General features: G+C 39.1%; 1 protein-coding gene across 2 annotated transcripts in view; it reads left to right on the top strand.

Moving 5' to 3' along the window:
• Positions 1-15,572, top strand: part of LOC133639065 (protein FAM222A-like) — an 87,685-nt gene that overhangs the window by 998 nt on the left and 71,115 nt on the right. The window lies entirely within an intron of this gene.

Here is a 15,572-nt window from a genome sequence, read left to right as displayed (position 1 = left end):
GGCAGAACTGCAATTTAATGGGATTAGAGGGCTCGTTTGGAGTCAAGAGGGGAGGAAGGAGTGCATATTTTTCATCAGGTTGCCTTCGTTATCTTCATTTGCCTGTATAAAGGATGCACATTGCTAATAATTTCACATGCATTCAGACTGGACACTGAATATGACATTGAGGCCTTGTCCACGTGGGAAAATATCATGTCCACACACGTGTCCGATCAATAAATAGCCACGTCCAGGTGGGAACGGATCGCTGGGTTAAAACTAGAGATGTCCGATAATGGCTTTTTTGCCGATATCCGATTTTGTCCAACTCTTAATTACCGATTCCGATATCATCCGATATGATATATACAGTCGTGGAATTAACACATTATTATGCCTAATTTTGTTGTGATGCCCCGCTGGATGCATTAAACAATGTAACAAGGTTTTCCAAAATAAATCTACTCAAGTTATGGAAAAAAATGCCAACATGGCACTGCCATATTTATTATTGAAGTCACAAAGTGCATTATTTTTTTTTTAACATGCCTCAAAACAGCAGCTTGGAATTTGGGAGGTTGAGGTGGGCGGGGTTTTGGGTAGCGGGGGGTGTATATTGTAGCGTCCCGGAAGAGTAAGTGCTGCAAGGGGTTCTGGGTATTTGTTCTGTTGTGTTTATGTTGTGTTACGGTGCGGGTGTTCTCCCGGAATGGGTTTGTCATTCTTGTTTGGAGTGGGTTCACAGTGTGGCGCATATTTGTAACAGTGTTAAAGTTGTTTATACAGCCACCCTCAGTGTGACCTGTATGGCTGTTGACCAAGTATGCCTTGCATTCACTTGTGTGTGTGTGAAAAGCCGTAGATATTATGTGATTGGGCCGGCACGCAAAGGCAGTGCCTCTAAGGTTTATTGGCGCTCTCTACTTCTCCCTACGTTCGTGTACCACTCCATACAGCGGCGTTTTAAAAAGTCATAAATTTCACTTTTTGAAACCGATACCGATAATTTCCGAACCGATACCGATCATTTCCGATATTACATTTTAAAGCATTTATCGGCCAATAATATATCGGCGGCCCGATATTATTGGACATATCTAGTTAAAACGTGTCACACCGAACACATGCAAGTAAAATAGACTCTCTTGTCTGGACTGTGGACAAGGTAGAACTACTTGATTGAGAATCACTAGACCAGTGGTTGTTAACCTTGTTGGAGGTACCGAACTCCACCAGTTTCATATGCGCATTCACCGAACCCTTCTTTAGTGAAAAAATAAAATAAAATAATTTTTGAAATTCAAGACAAAGTTATATGTTTTTGGTAACACTTTAGTATGGGGAACATATTCTAAGTAACAAAGACTTCATTTTGAGTTATTTGGTTAGGGTTAGGGTCAGGGTTAGAGGGTTAGGGTTATAATAAGGCCATGCCGAATAAGGCATTAATAAGTACTTAATGATGACTAGTTAAGAGCCAATATGTTACTAATTTGCATGTTAATAAGCAACTAATTAATGGTGAATATGTTCCCCATACTAAAGTGTTACCATGTTTTTTTACTGGTGCATAAAATGAACCGTGCATTAACATCACCTTGTTCAAACAACAAAACCAACACAGTGCATAAACTCACAACAAATTACACACCTGCAAACAAGTCAGCTGTTGCCTTATCCGTAATACGCCGATAGGGAGAATTTTGTATTTACACGATGAGTCGGGTGTTTTGACCTCCGCCGAACCCCTGAGGCCGACTCACCGAATCCCTAAGGTTTGATCGAACCCAGGTTAAGAACCACTGCACTAGACAAATGGTAAATGGTCTGTATTTCTATGGCGCTTTGATGGCGGACGCTGCCTTGCAAGGCGCTAACCGCGACACATCAGGAGCAAGGTGGGTGAAGTGTCTTGCCCAAGGACACAAAGGCCATGACTAAGATGGTGGACGCTGGGTACAAACCAGAAACCGTTAAGTTGTTGGCACGGCCGCGCTACCATCAGAGCCATGCTCCAGCGATGACCCAAAAAAATATCAAGGTAATGCCAACTGGAAGTTTCTCTTGTTCTTCTGGTCATGTGACAGCGAGGGGGCGGCAACATTGTCGTTCTCAAAATGTAGTGGTTTGCTTGTCCACATGACCACGACAAGGCGGCGTTGTCATATTTTCCCAGTATGTCGTATAATCCAGTGGTCCGCCGCGGCCCGGTACCGGTCCGCGGACCGATTGGTACCGGGCCGTACAAGAAATTAAAAAAAAAAAAAAAAAACATTTTTTTTTATTTTTTATGAAATCAACATAAAAAACACAATATATACATTATATATCAATATAGATCAATACAGTCTGCAGGGATACAGTCCGTAAGCACACATGATTGTATTTATTTATGTAAAAAAAAAAAAAAAAAATTTTTTTTTTTTTTTTAAATAAGCACACCCCCACCCCACCCCCCACCCACCGGTCCGTGGGACAAATTTTCAAACGTTGACCGGTCCGCAGCTACAAAAAGGTTGGGGACCACTGGTCTAATCCAAACATTTGAGAGTTTTCCTATAAACTATTACACATGTGTATTAGCATTATTTATTAGCTTAGAAGCTACGGTTTCCTAAATTTTCTCTGCTTAAGAGTTTAATTCTTAAACCCTGCACAGCAATTACTTATATGACCCAATCCAAACAACCTTCCCTAGTCACGATGCAGGAAAAAAATAAAATCAAGCAGCACAAAAATTCAACAAACTTGGTCACACATAACACAACCTGCTAATTGAACTTTGTGGGTATTATTAAAAATGTCCAATCAACATAAAACAAATCAAAATGACAACCATTTAATTTGATAAAACAGGAAAAGCCACCTCCACAGTATGGCAGTATTTTTTAATTGTTTAAACGGACCGCAGTCAGACTCGTGGAGTCTGTAAATTGTGCAAGGCACTCGTTCCCACCAAGACCGGTAATACCACACACAGCCGTAACGTCCTGGCACTAAACTTGCAGGTTTCTCTATGTTTACATTTTCACACTGCACTATTTTCTCACATTAAGCACTCTTATGTATTCCTTGTTGTCGCACCTTCATTTTAGCAGGTTATTGTTAAGTATTCAATGTGATTTCAGAATGTTGTTTACACTGATTGTTTTCCATGGTTGTGTTGACATTTCCTTTCTGCCGTGATAGCTGAGGGGTTTTTTTAATCAGAGGAAGGTTACATTTGAAATAAAGATGTTCACATTTAATATATTTTTCTCCTAGGTCATAAAAATATCAATACCGGTAATTATTGACCGATATAAAACACTTATTATGACACAGCTTTCAGCAATATTGCCCAGCCCTAGTTTGTACTGTAGAATCTGCAACCAGTTTAAGGTTTTTAATCATCATTATTCTTGTTAATCGGACTATAAGTGCCAAGCATGGACATGTCAGTTTATTTAATCCTTACATTACTTACTTCTCTGTCTGTTTGTTAGCTCAAAAAGATATGGGCTGATTTTTATCACACTTTCAGGAAATGTAAGAAATAAGATAAGTAACAAGGATTACCGGTTTCTTTTCCGGACCATAAGGCGCACTTAAAATCCTTTCATTTTCTCAAAACTCGACAGTGCGCCTTATAACCCGGTGCGCCTAATGTACGGAAACATTTTGGTTGTGCTTACCGACCTCAGAGCTATTTTATTTGGTACATGGTGAATTGATAAATGTGACCAGTAGATGGCAGTCACACATAAGAGATAAGTGTAGACTGCAATATGACTCAAGTAAACAACACCAAAATGTTATGTTCCATTGAAAATAAAGAACTTTGCACACGGCGCTCCAAAAATCTCTCAAAATGTTTTAGTAGGACTTTGGTAAGCTTTGAAGCCGCACCGCTTGATGGATTGTACTGTGCTTCAACATAGGAGTATTATTATGGTGTGTGTATAAGGTAAGACATATTATCTAGGGATGATACTCGAAACCGGTTTTCCCGGTTGTTCGATAAGAAAAGAACCGAGTCCTCGGACTCGAATCCCTTTTTGAGAACCGGTACCCGTTATCGAGACCACTATAGTAAAGAAAAAGAGTTGGTTCTTTATTCAAATCCCTCGGAACGAATCCCATCCCGACCAGAAATGCCCCTTGAGACATCACAAGAAATTACGTCACGTAGCTCAGTCATTAGGCGCAGATAGGGAAAGCAGGAAAAACAATGGACCGTGCTCCAAGGTGTAATAAAGTTCAAAACAAAAGGTATAATCCAATGAATAACTTTACTGAGAGATTTGAGCAGGGTACAAACACATGAACACTTTTACGACTAACCGGAAACATAGCAACCAGGCTAGTAACGCACCTCCTTTACGGCAGCTGTCGCGACGTTCTTAAAGCAACCGCAGCACATACATATATATACAACATATCTCCCTTTTTTAACTTTTGTTTTTCTTTCCTTGTAAACAAAACAAAATCACACTGTATATGTGTTGTCTGTCTAATTATAAATAATGCAGACGAGGTGTGTTGGCTTAGCTCTTGACGTTTACTTTCACAGCGTGCTTATAAACTCATTCTTAGCTGCTGGTGGCGACATGCAACAACATTTTTTGGGGCTCGTCACTCCCGTTGCATGCTGGGTAGTGTAGTTGTTGTATTCCCTAGCTCATAACATCACATCTTTCCCCCTATAAAGAAAGATTTTAACTCCATAAAGTGTATTTCTTTTTTTAGCTTTAACTTTTCATTTTTTAGCATTGTAACCACATTTGCAAACAACTTTTCTCTTCATAGAATTTTCTTTCAATAAAGAAATAAAGTGCAAAAATGTCAAAGCATCATAACAAACAGTTATGTCAAATAGCAGCAGAAGTGCACTTTTTGGAGAGCTGTATTATTTTAAGTTTTGTGCCCAAGGGACTGATCTTATTTAACACTATATTATTATTTATACACCTATAGTGATCACAGAGACAGGTTGTTTTTGTGTTACTGTATATATTTGTTTTTCTGAAAAATCCCACTTAATATACTTTAGGTAACAACAGTCAATATTTATTTTTTTTATTTTATTTTTTTAAGGGGTTAACAGTCAATATTTATTTATTTATTAGATTTAATTTTTTTCTTATATAATAAAAGTGAGCTTTTGTTAAACCAAATATTGTGTGTTTTTTTCCATATACAACAACCTATCTGGACTCGATAAGAGAATTGATAAGGAATCGGTTCGATAAGAGGATTCGATAATAGGCTCGAACTCGATAATTTCTTATCAAACATCATCCCTAATATTATCTGGCGTTTTGTTTCGCAGTATTATACAAAAGCAACTTTTCTTACCTTCTGGTACCTGCTGATCTGTATTTGGGATCTGCATAAGTCCTGAAAATTTGCACCCGTCCGCCTTTGTAGTCCGTGCCGACACCGTAGTCGATAAACTTCTTCTTTTTCTCTATCTTCTTATTATGGGACATTCATCCTCCGCTGTTGCCATTTCTAATATAAAGTAGTTTAAAGTTCTTACTTATATCTGTCAGTAAACTCGCCATGAACGCGCTAAAACATACCGGTGTAGTGAGGTTACATTATTCACCCAAGGAACTTTTTATTAGTTATTAGAGAGTTCCGGTCGGACGGTTTTTCACGGGACACATTTCCGGCCTTGTTGTTGCACTAGTGAGCCACGGATGAGGAGATGCTGCTCCGTTATTGATTGAAGTAAAGTCTGAATGTCATTAAAACAGTTAGCTCCATCTTTTGACACTTCCTCCACTCCCGTCCTTGCACGCTACACCGCTACAACAAAGATGACGGGGAGAAGACGCTGTCGAAGGTGAGCCACGTAAATAAGACCGCCCACAAAACGTCGCATCCTGAAGCGACTGTCAGAAAGCGGCTTGAAGATGATCTGTAAAACATCATCTATGCAATATTTTGACCAAAGAACCACCATTACATGTTATGTAGACCACAAGGAAGTCTTTTACGTTTTGAAAAAAATCATAATATGACTCCTTTAATGCGCCTTATAATCCGGTGCGCCCTATGTTCCAGAAAATACGATAAATTGACTAATTCCCATATTGCCCTTTTGTATGAAAATTGACGTGACTAGACCCGCTCATCGGCAGTGCACCTTATAATCTGGTGCGCCCTATGGTCCGGAAAATACAGTATTTACTAGAGATGTCCGATAATATCGGACTACCGATATTATCGGTCGATAAATGCTTTAAAATGTAACATCGGAAATTATCGGTATCTGTTTCAAAATGATCGGCATCGTTTCAAAAAGTGACTTTTTAAAACGCCGCTGTGTACACTGACGTAGGGAGAAGTACAGAGCGCCAATAAACCTTAAAGGCACTGCCAATCACATAATATCTACGGCTTTTCACACACACAAGTGAATGCAAGGCATACTTGGTCAACAGCCATACAGGTCACACTGAGGGTGGCCGTATAAACAACTTCAAAACTGTTAAAAAATATGCGCCACACTGTGAACCCACACCGAACAAGAATGACAAACACATTTCGGGAGAACATCCGCGCCGTAACACAACATGAACACAAAAGAACAAATACCCAGAACCCCTTGCAGCACTAACTCTTCCGGGACGCTACAACATACACCCTCCGCTAACCCCCCCCCCCCGACCTCAACCCCAAACCCCGCCCACCTCAACCATGCAAGCATGTCCCAAATTCCAAGCTGCTGTTTTGAGGCATGTTAAAAAAAACAATGCACTTTGTGACTTCAATAATAAATATGGCAGTGCCATGTTGGCATTTTTTTCCATAACTTGAGTTGATTTATTTTGGAAAACCTTGTTACATTGTTTAATGCATCCAGCGGAGCATCACAACAAAATTAGGCATAACAATGTGTTAATTCCACGACTGTATACACTACCGTTCAAAAGTTTGGGGTCACATTGAAATGTCCTTATTTTTGAAGGAAAAGCACTGTACTTTTCAATGAAGATAACTTTAAACTAGTCTTAACTTTAAAGAAATACACTCTATACATTGCTAATGTGGTAAATGACTATTCTAGCTGCAAATGTCTGCTTTTTGGTGCAATATCTACATAGGTGTATAGAGGCCCATTTCCAGCAAGTATCACTCCAGTGTTCTAATGGTAGAATGTGTTTGCTCATTGGCTCAGAAGGCTAATTGATGATTCGAAAACCCTTGTACATCTGAAAACAGTTTAGCTCGTTACAGAAGCTACAAAACTGACCTTCCTTTGAGCAGATTGAGTTTCTGGAGCATCACATTTGTGGGGTCAATTAAACGCTCAAAATGGCCAGAAAAAGAGAACTTTCATCTGAAACTCGACAGTCTATTCTTGTTCTTAGAAATGAAGGCTATTCCACAAAATTGTTTGGGTGACCCCAAACCTTTGAACGGTAGTGTATATCGGTATCGGTTGATATCGGAATATGTAATTAAGAGTTGGACAATATCAAATATCGGCAAAAAAGCCATTATCGGTCATCTCTAGTATTTACTATTGGTAAATAGGGCCTGCTGGAGGTCTGAACTCCCCAAGTTTTTCTAGTTAAAATTTGAAACCGTAATACTAACCGTTGGGTTTATCATTATAATGGTAATCGTTACATTCCTCTATATTTTTCTATAAAAGAATAGCACGGGCAACACAGTGGGTGGGGGGTAGCATGTTTTAACACAGTTACACCCGTTTTTTTTTTAAGATGTACCCCTCAGGCCTTGACTTTAACACCTGTGCCTTATCAGAATGATTTTTTTCTTCTCGCTGGAAATGCGCACACTACGTGTGCATACTGCAGGGGTGTAGGTGAAAAATGAAGCGCGGGAGCTCAGGTGTCCTGTGGGGCTTCCCTCTTGATCTCCCATCACAGCCCAGCAGTAATTCCAGCCCGTGTGAGCGCTCAGGATTTGTCATTCAGCTGCCTGCTACCTTTTTTTTTTTTTGCTCTCTTATGAGGCAAAAAAAACCAGCTCTGATTTACTGGGAAGTTTCCTCAGGCTCGCTGCGAGCGCCGTGAATGAAGTGTCTCGGCGCAACTGTGACCGCGCTGATGATTACCCCAGCTAGCACAAAGCCTGATTAGACTTTTTATCCAAGCACACAGAGACTTTCCATTTTACGGTGGGGATAACGCCGCCGACTCGGTTGCTTAGCGATTTCTTTCCCTCGTTCGCCCTTTTGTGATCACCTTTTTAGCTGCTGGAGACATGTCATGTGCAATTACAGGCAGACTGCCATCTTTTGAAATCTGTCTAATTAGTCCTTTCTTGCCAACAGGATGACGGGGCAGCCAAATAGGGGTTAAGGGTGGGAGGTTAAGAACTGGGGCCCCTCGCGGGTCACCGGGGCGGGGGCCGGGACTGCCAGGCTTATTTAGAGTTTGGCTAATCTTTATTTTGTCTAGGCGGTGGCGCCCTGCCATTACTTCAAATTAATAACCCGGGCTGTCAAATTACAGTGAATGCATCACCATTGGCTCTAAATGGAGAGGCGTCTGCTGGAGGACTCCCACAGTTTGTGACCCATTTTCCTCCTCCCAGAGGTTATCATAAGGTTATCGCCACGCAGGGAGCATTTTTTTTTCTTCAGATTTGAGTGAATCTGTGAGCTTTAACAATATTCAGCAACCCCCGCCCTCCCCCCTTGGTATGGTGGCGTCCACAGGAAGAGAGACAGCCCAATCAAATTAGGGGATCTTATCTGTCTGTTAAACATTTTCACCATCTGTTAGCGTTTTGAAGTCAAGGCTTTTTGCAAAGGTTGGCCAGCATGGACGCGGTCCTTCCAGAGGGCGCACCGGGACGAGGATAAGATAAGACCCCATGCCGTGTTTTTTGTTTTCGCCTCGGATTCGGTGGCGTCCAAGGCTGTCCGCAGCTCGCAAACTCAACTTAATTGCTCCGTTTTTGGGGGGGGATAATAATAAAATTTGCACTGTTTTTGCCAAAGTCTAACTTCAAGTCCTCCCGTGGGGTGCAACCTTTTACCTTTTGTCCTGTAAAAACACAACAATTTATTACAATGCCAGATAAACTCTTTATCCCATTAAATAAAAAGTTAACAATGCACTTTTTGAAACTAGGACATTCAGGGACTGTTTATACGGGACCAATTTTTCTTGTGCACGATAACAGCCAAGTGTTTTGTTCATTATGTGAAATCTGGAGTACCGTAATTTCCGGACTATAAGCCGCTACTTTTTCCCCTCGTTCTGGTCACTGCGGCTTATACAACGGTGCGGCTTATTTACGGCCTGTTCTTCTCCGACGCCGACGAAGAGGATTTCGGTGGTTTTAGTACGCAGGAGGAAGACGATGACACAATGATTAAAGACTGACTTTTCATATACCGGTAGGCTGGTTATTTTGATAACGTACAGGCGAGCACTTTGTATTACTTTGCACCGTTGTATTATTTGTACTCTGCACGAATGCTGTTCGCCATGTCAAAGATGTGAAAGTTTGATTGAAAGATTTATTGTTAATAAATGGGACGCTTTGCGTTCCCAAACAGTCATCTCTGTCCCGACAATCCCCTCCGTGGTAGCAGGAACCCCTATATACTACGGTAATTACACATCAAAACCCTGCGGCTTATAGTCGGGTGCGGCTTATATATGGAGCAATCTGTATTTACCCCTAAATTTAGCTGGTGCGGCTTATAGTCCGGAAATTACGGTAATCTAATCAAAATGTGGCCTGGCATATTGTACAAAAAAATGTATTGATTTTTTAAATATTAGATATTATTAGATCATGTCTATTACTCAAAAACTACATTGACAGTGTTGCATACACATAGCTTACCACAGTGATTGATGACATCATTTTATCTGGCCCGCAAACGCCTCGAAATGTGTCAATAAAGTACTTCATATTTTCTCACTAAATGTAATAGATTTTTGTCATTTTGACAGAAAAAATATATGTACTGCTTGAAATTGCAACATGCCTTTTTTAAAAGAAGAAAAACAAACTTAGACATGACATACTGTGCGAAAAACAATACAATAGAATGTACTATTACCAACCACAGTAGTTTTTATGATGTATCTCCTTCCAGCTGTCAAACTCACCATCGGCAGCTGTTACATATTTTCATGGATAAATGTCCATTGTTTGGAAATTATTTTAACACTCTTGTCTGTCTATCTTTGTTGACCCTGCGATGAGGTGGCGACTTGTCCAGGGTGTACCCGGTCTTCCGCCCGAATGCAGCTGAGATAGGCTCCAGCGAACCCTGTGACCCCGAAAGGGACAAGCGGTAGAAAATGGATGGATGAAATTGCATACCTTTTTAAACTTTAATAGTATCCAATATTGCAACAACTATTACAGTATATTATCATACTTTCCAAACATGTTTTTGTCTAAATAAAAATACTTAACTTTACAGCAAACTACCCAACAAATTAATAAAAATGACAATACATTTTCCGTTGTTCCGTACAGCATCCATCCATCCATTTTCTACCGCTTGTCCCTTTTGGGGTCGCGGGGGGTGCTGCAGCCTATTTTAGCTGCATTCAGGCGGAAGGCGGGGTACACCCTGGACAAGTCTCCGTACAGCATATTACTGTAAATTGAAAAAAAACTACTACTGTTTTTTGCGTTCAAATTCTGTTGACTGAGCTGCTAGTTTTTGACTGTAAAATCTACAGTTGTTGTTTTTTAACGGTGTATTAATGTAACTGGAAATACGGTACATTTGTTTTTACGGTAGAAAAACCGTCAGCTAAGTTGCCAGAATAAAAAAAGAACTTGTACTGTTTTGCCACAAACAATATAATGTTGTAAAAACCAATGTCAATTTAATCCAATCCAATCCAATCCACTTTATTTATATAGCACATTTAAACAACAAAAATGTTTCCAAAGTGTTGCACAACAATATTAAAAAAAATATTCAAATAGTATCCTTAGCTCCACCAATGACTGAATAAAAACAAAAAATAAATAAATATAAAACCAATATTGTAACTAATTAGATGACCATAGTAACTAATTAGATGACCATAGTAACTAATTATATTACCATAGTAACTGGTACATCATGCAAAAGTGCAGATTCCAACCATTGAAATACTTTGTATAGTTCAAGACTTCCAGTCATTAGAAAACATCACTGCACATCATAATGGCAGCTACACTTTCCATCTTAAGATCTAAAAAAATTATTTGGGAATGTCCGGCGGGCCAGATTGAAAAGCTTAACGGGCCGCATGTGGCCCCCGAGCCTTTATTTGCCCAGGTCTGCTTTAATGCATCCAGCGGGGCATCAAAACAAAATTTGGCACAATAATGTGTTAATTCCACGACTGTATATATCGGTATCGGTTGATGACGGAATCGATAATTAAGAGTTGGACAATATCGGCATATCGGATATCGGCAAAAAAGCCATTATCGGACATCTCTAGTTTTTAATGAATGTTCAGGCCTACTACGCTACTGTATTTTAATGTTGGTCATTATGGTGGTACTTGGTGGAATCAATTTGAGAACCACTGGCTTAGCATATAGTATTGACCTGCATTGGGTTAGTTTTAGCATCATTAATGTACAAAAGGAACATGTCATGCTGGTTATGTTTTGGGTTACAGGGAAAATAACTAAGCGTCGCAGTATCATACATTTAGTACTTTGCTTTCCCATTCTTGTTTATATTCTACAAAAAAGTATCCCACATACTTTATTGTGTTCAGTGATTGCCTCTCTGTAAACATCCAACAAAAGTATGTCAAAACTGAGTTGGTTAGATGGGATAGAACTGCAGACTTGTAATGGTAAACAACACAAAACAATGAAGCAATTAGAAAAATGTACTTTTAGTCAAAAGTTTTATTGACCGACCAATATTAGCAACAAGTATGGGCATAAAAATGAGATTGGTTTAGTTGTTTTCTGACAATAAGGCTATAGGATACGGTATTGCCTATATTTTCTCCAAAATATTTGATCATGCTTTGTATGTGTCGTCATGTGACCTTTACCGACATGCAGTGATGACCTTATCATAGTGTGTCGTGCTCCACAAAGCAACAAACTAGCGAGCATAGTATGTACGCGGTCATTAGTTATTTCCAGGATTGTAATTACCGTATATTACCAAATAGTAGCCCGGGCGTTCATTTCACAAAATGGGGTCAGACCCCGGGCGGCTATTAGGACATGGGCGGTTATTTGCACAAGGCTTTTATTTATTTTTGCACCAGCCTGCACCAGGACATTATTTGGTTACAATGGTTACTGTCCAGTATTTTTTTTTTGGTACAAAAAAATTTTAAATGTAAAAGCTATTGTAAACATACAAACAAAAAAACAATAGACCAACATGAGATAGGCTATCAAAAGACAAGAGATCAACAAGGCCTCAACATGGCAGTAGTGCAACAATTGTCAAATAGAATACCAATACTAAAAATAAATAAACTTTTTAAATAAAGCAGCCTACCGGGAAAAATAAAATTATGGTACCAAGTACTCAAGTATAAAACCCACCATCAAAACAGAACAATAATTATGTCACTTAAATAAAATAAAGGCTACAGTACTCCAAGTTTTAAATAAAGCAGCATACAGGAAAAATAAAATGATGGTACCAAGTACTCTATAAAACCATCAAAACAATAATACTGCAGCAAACGCAGCCCCAGTAGCATTTTAATCTAAATTATGCAAATAACAGCCCATGGGCGGCTATTTGGACATAGGCGGTTAATTCACAAAATGGGGTCAGACCCCGGGCGGCTATTAGGACATGGGCGGTTATTTGCACAAGGGCGTTTATTTGGCAATATACGGTACATTGGTAAACCGGGTTTCGTACGCCCCACTTTCCATATAATTCTGTTTTCGGCTAAATTTTTCGCCAAAAGTGTGCCTTGGTTTTCGTATTGATTGATTGATTGATTGAAACTTTTATTAGTAGATTGCACGGTACAGTACATATTCCGTACAATTGCCCGTTAAATGGTAACACCCGAATACGTTTTTCAACTTGTTTAAGTCGGGGTCCACGTTAATCAATTCATGCTACAAATACTGTATATATTATCAGCATAATACAGTCATCACACAAGTTAATCATTAGAGTATATACATAGAATTATTTACATTATTTACAATCCGGGGGGTGGGATGTGGAGGGGGGGGGGGGGTTGGGGTGAGGGGGGGTTAGGTTTGGTTGATATCAACACTTCAGTCATCAACAATTGCATCATCAGAGAAATGGGCATTGTAACAGTGTAGGTGTGACTTGGTAGGATATGTACAGCGAACAGTGAGCTCAGAAAGCATAAGAACAAGTATATACATTTGATTTTTTACATTTGATTATTTACAATCCGGGGAGGTGGGATGTGGATCTGTTATCCTTCATTTGTCAGCGACAAATTCATTTGTCAACATAGTCGGTGACGTTATCGCTCGTGTTTATGAACAAACATGGAGGAGTCAGCGCGAACAGTGACCGGAAAAGAAAACTTAGTCAGTGTGCCGCGTGTTACTGACAAAGCTTAACCTATTGTTACTATAACAATCTACAAGGTTAATATAGTTTGTTTCTCTTTCTTCCCCTCCATTTATCTGCTTTCTTTTGTAATTAAAGTTATCATTACACATGTTTTGTTGTATTTGAAACAACTGTATTGTTGATAGTAGAGGTAATTATTGTTATTATTCATTATCAATAGCGCTCTTTGTATTTGTATTTCTCCATTTGTAGTGTCATAATGTTCATTGTCATTTCTGTGTTATTAATATTTACTTCACTAACTGCTTCTCTGCTATCACTTTTACTATCATATTTGTACATATCGTATTTGCTGATACTGTTCTGTTGTTGTTGTCGCTCTGTCTTATCCCCCTCTTGTCCCCGCAATTTCCCCCTCTGTCTTCCTTTTTTTCTCTTTCTATCGCCTCCTGCTCCAGCCTGGCTGCGCCAAAGAATAATATAAGTCCATTTAATAAAGTCAAATACAAATAAGGAAACAGGAGAAGTATGCCACACTTCTCTTGTGTAAAGTAAATCTGTACAGCCGATATGGGCTACTTTTTAAAGGTATAGTACAGAATATGTTTCATTAGTATTGCGGTACTATACTAATACCGATATACCGTACAACCCTAATCTACACATATATATATATATATATATATCTGTTCAGAGTGTTGTGCCTTCTACGGAGCCTGAGTGTGACCACCTGGTGAGGTCGCGGCAGGTAATAATACGAGTCTGCTTTTTGTGGTGGTTTAAACAGGGATTTTATGATGGTTTTTATCTGTCAGGCTGACTGGGTCGTCCTCCTGGTATTGATTGGCCCACCATTTTTGCCCAGGGTTTCCACTTTTTTTCCTGTGTTGAAGCAGCAAAAAAGGACATTATGTTAAATGAAGAGTTTCCTGAAGCTGTCTTTGATAGTTGATATAATAATGTAACTGCATCATAAAGCCTACATGAACTCCATGGTGTTCAGGGATGAATAGTCTCTCCTAATGCTATTGTACTATTTTTTCAGCTATAGTTACATTAACCTTTAGTAATGTACAGGGTTTCCCACACATTCATTTATTTGTGGCGGCCCGCCACGAAAGAATTACGTCCGCCACAAATAAAAAAATAAAATAAAATAATATATATATATTTTTTGTCCTCTCCAGCTTCTCAGGCAAGTCATATAGTTGATGTAGATGCCCATATCGGCTGTTCTGATGTACTTTACACAAGAGAAGTGTAGGATACTTCTCTTGTTGCCGTATTTGTATTTGACTTTATTAAATGTATTTATATTAGAAACACAACATGTGTATATAACAAAGGGTGCAAAGTCTGCAGGCAGTAGGAAACACATGGTTAAGTGTAGGGAGTAAAACTGATGGCAGTCTAAAGTTCAAGATTTTTGGAGCTCTTTGTTCAGTGGATCAGATGTTTGATGAAGCTCTGTGTCTATCTACCACCACTACTGTTTTCTGTTTATTTGTTACTGACTGTGGCAGGACACCTCTGCCTCTGTTTCACTTTATGTTGCTGGTAAATAATATGGTTGTAGTAGTAGGCTAAAGTTAAATTATTTAGTATGCACTAATTAAAAGGGCAGAGCTTTGAGACATTTTAGCTTTTATATTTTATAAGATATATTTTTTGTAAGAACCACAATTAATAAATATATTTCAGTGAATAAGTTATTGTTCAAATCTGTACATAAATATGTACATAAAGTGTTGTAATTATATTGTAAAATGGATGGATGGATGGACGTTTAAAACAAAACTGTTATTATTAATTAGTAAGTATACATTTTTTGAGCCTTTTTAGAGAAAATCAAATCATTGTAGTAAATTATGCAAATTACTCGATGTCATGGTGACCACGCCCATAGCCACGCCCCCACCGCCACAGGCATCTTGGCAGTTTATGGGAAACACTGATGTAGCAGCCTAGTTTTGAATGGCAGGGTCCCTGCTATCACATGTTGATAAAAATATAACATTTACATAATAAAAATCAATTACAGGCTTCCCAAATGCTGTAATAAATTAAGCATGATGAGTTGAGCACCATGAGGCCCCACTTT

This window comes from Entelurus aequoreus, linkage group LG21 (genome assembly GCF_033978785.1).
Source record: "Entelurus aequoreus isolate RoL-2023_Sb linkage group LG21, RoL_Eaeq_v1.1, whole genome shotgun sequence".
In the NCBI taxonomy this organism is placed as follows: Eukaryota; Metazoa; Chordata; class Actinopteri; order Syngnathiformes; family Syngnathidae; genus Entelurus; species Entelurus aequoreus.
Note: the sequence above shows the minus strand (reverse complement) of the source record. Positions and strands in the feature narration are given on the sequence as shown.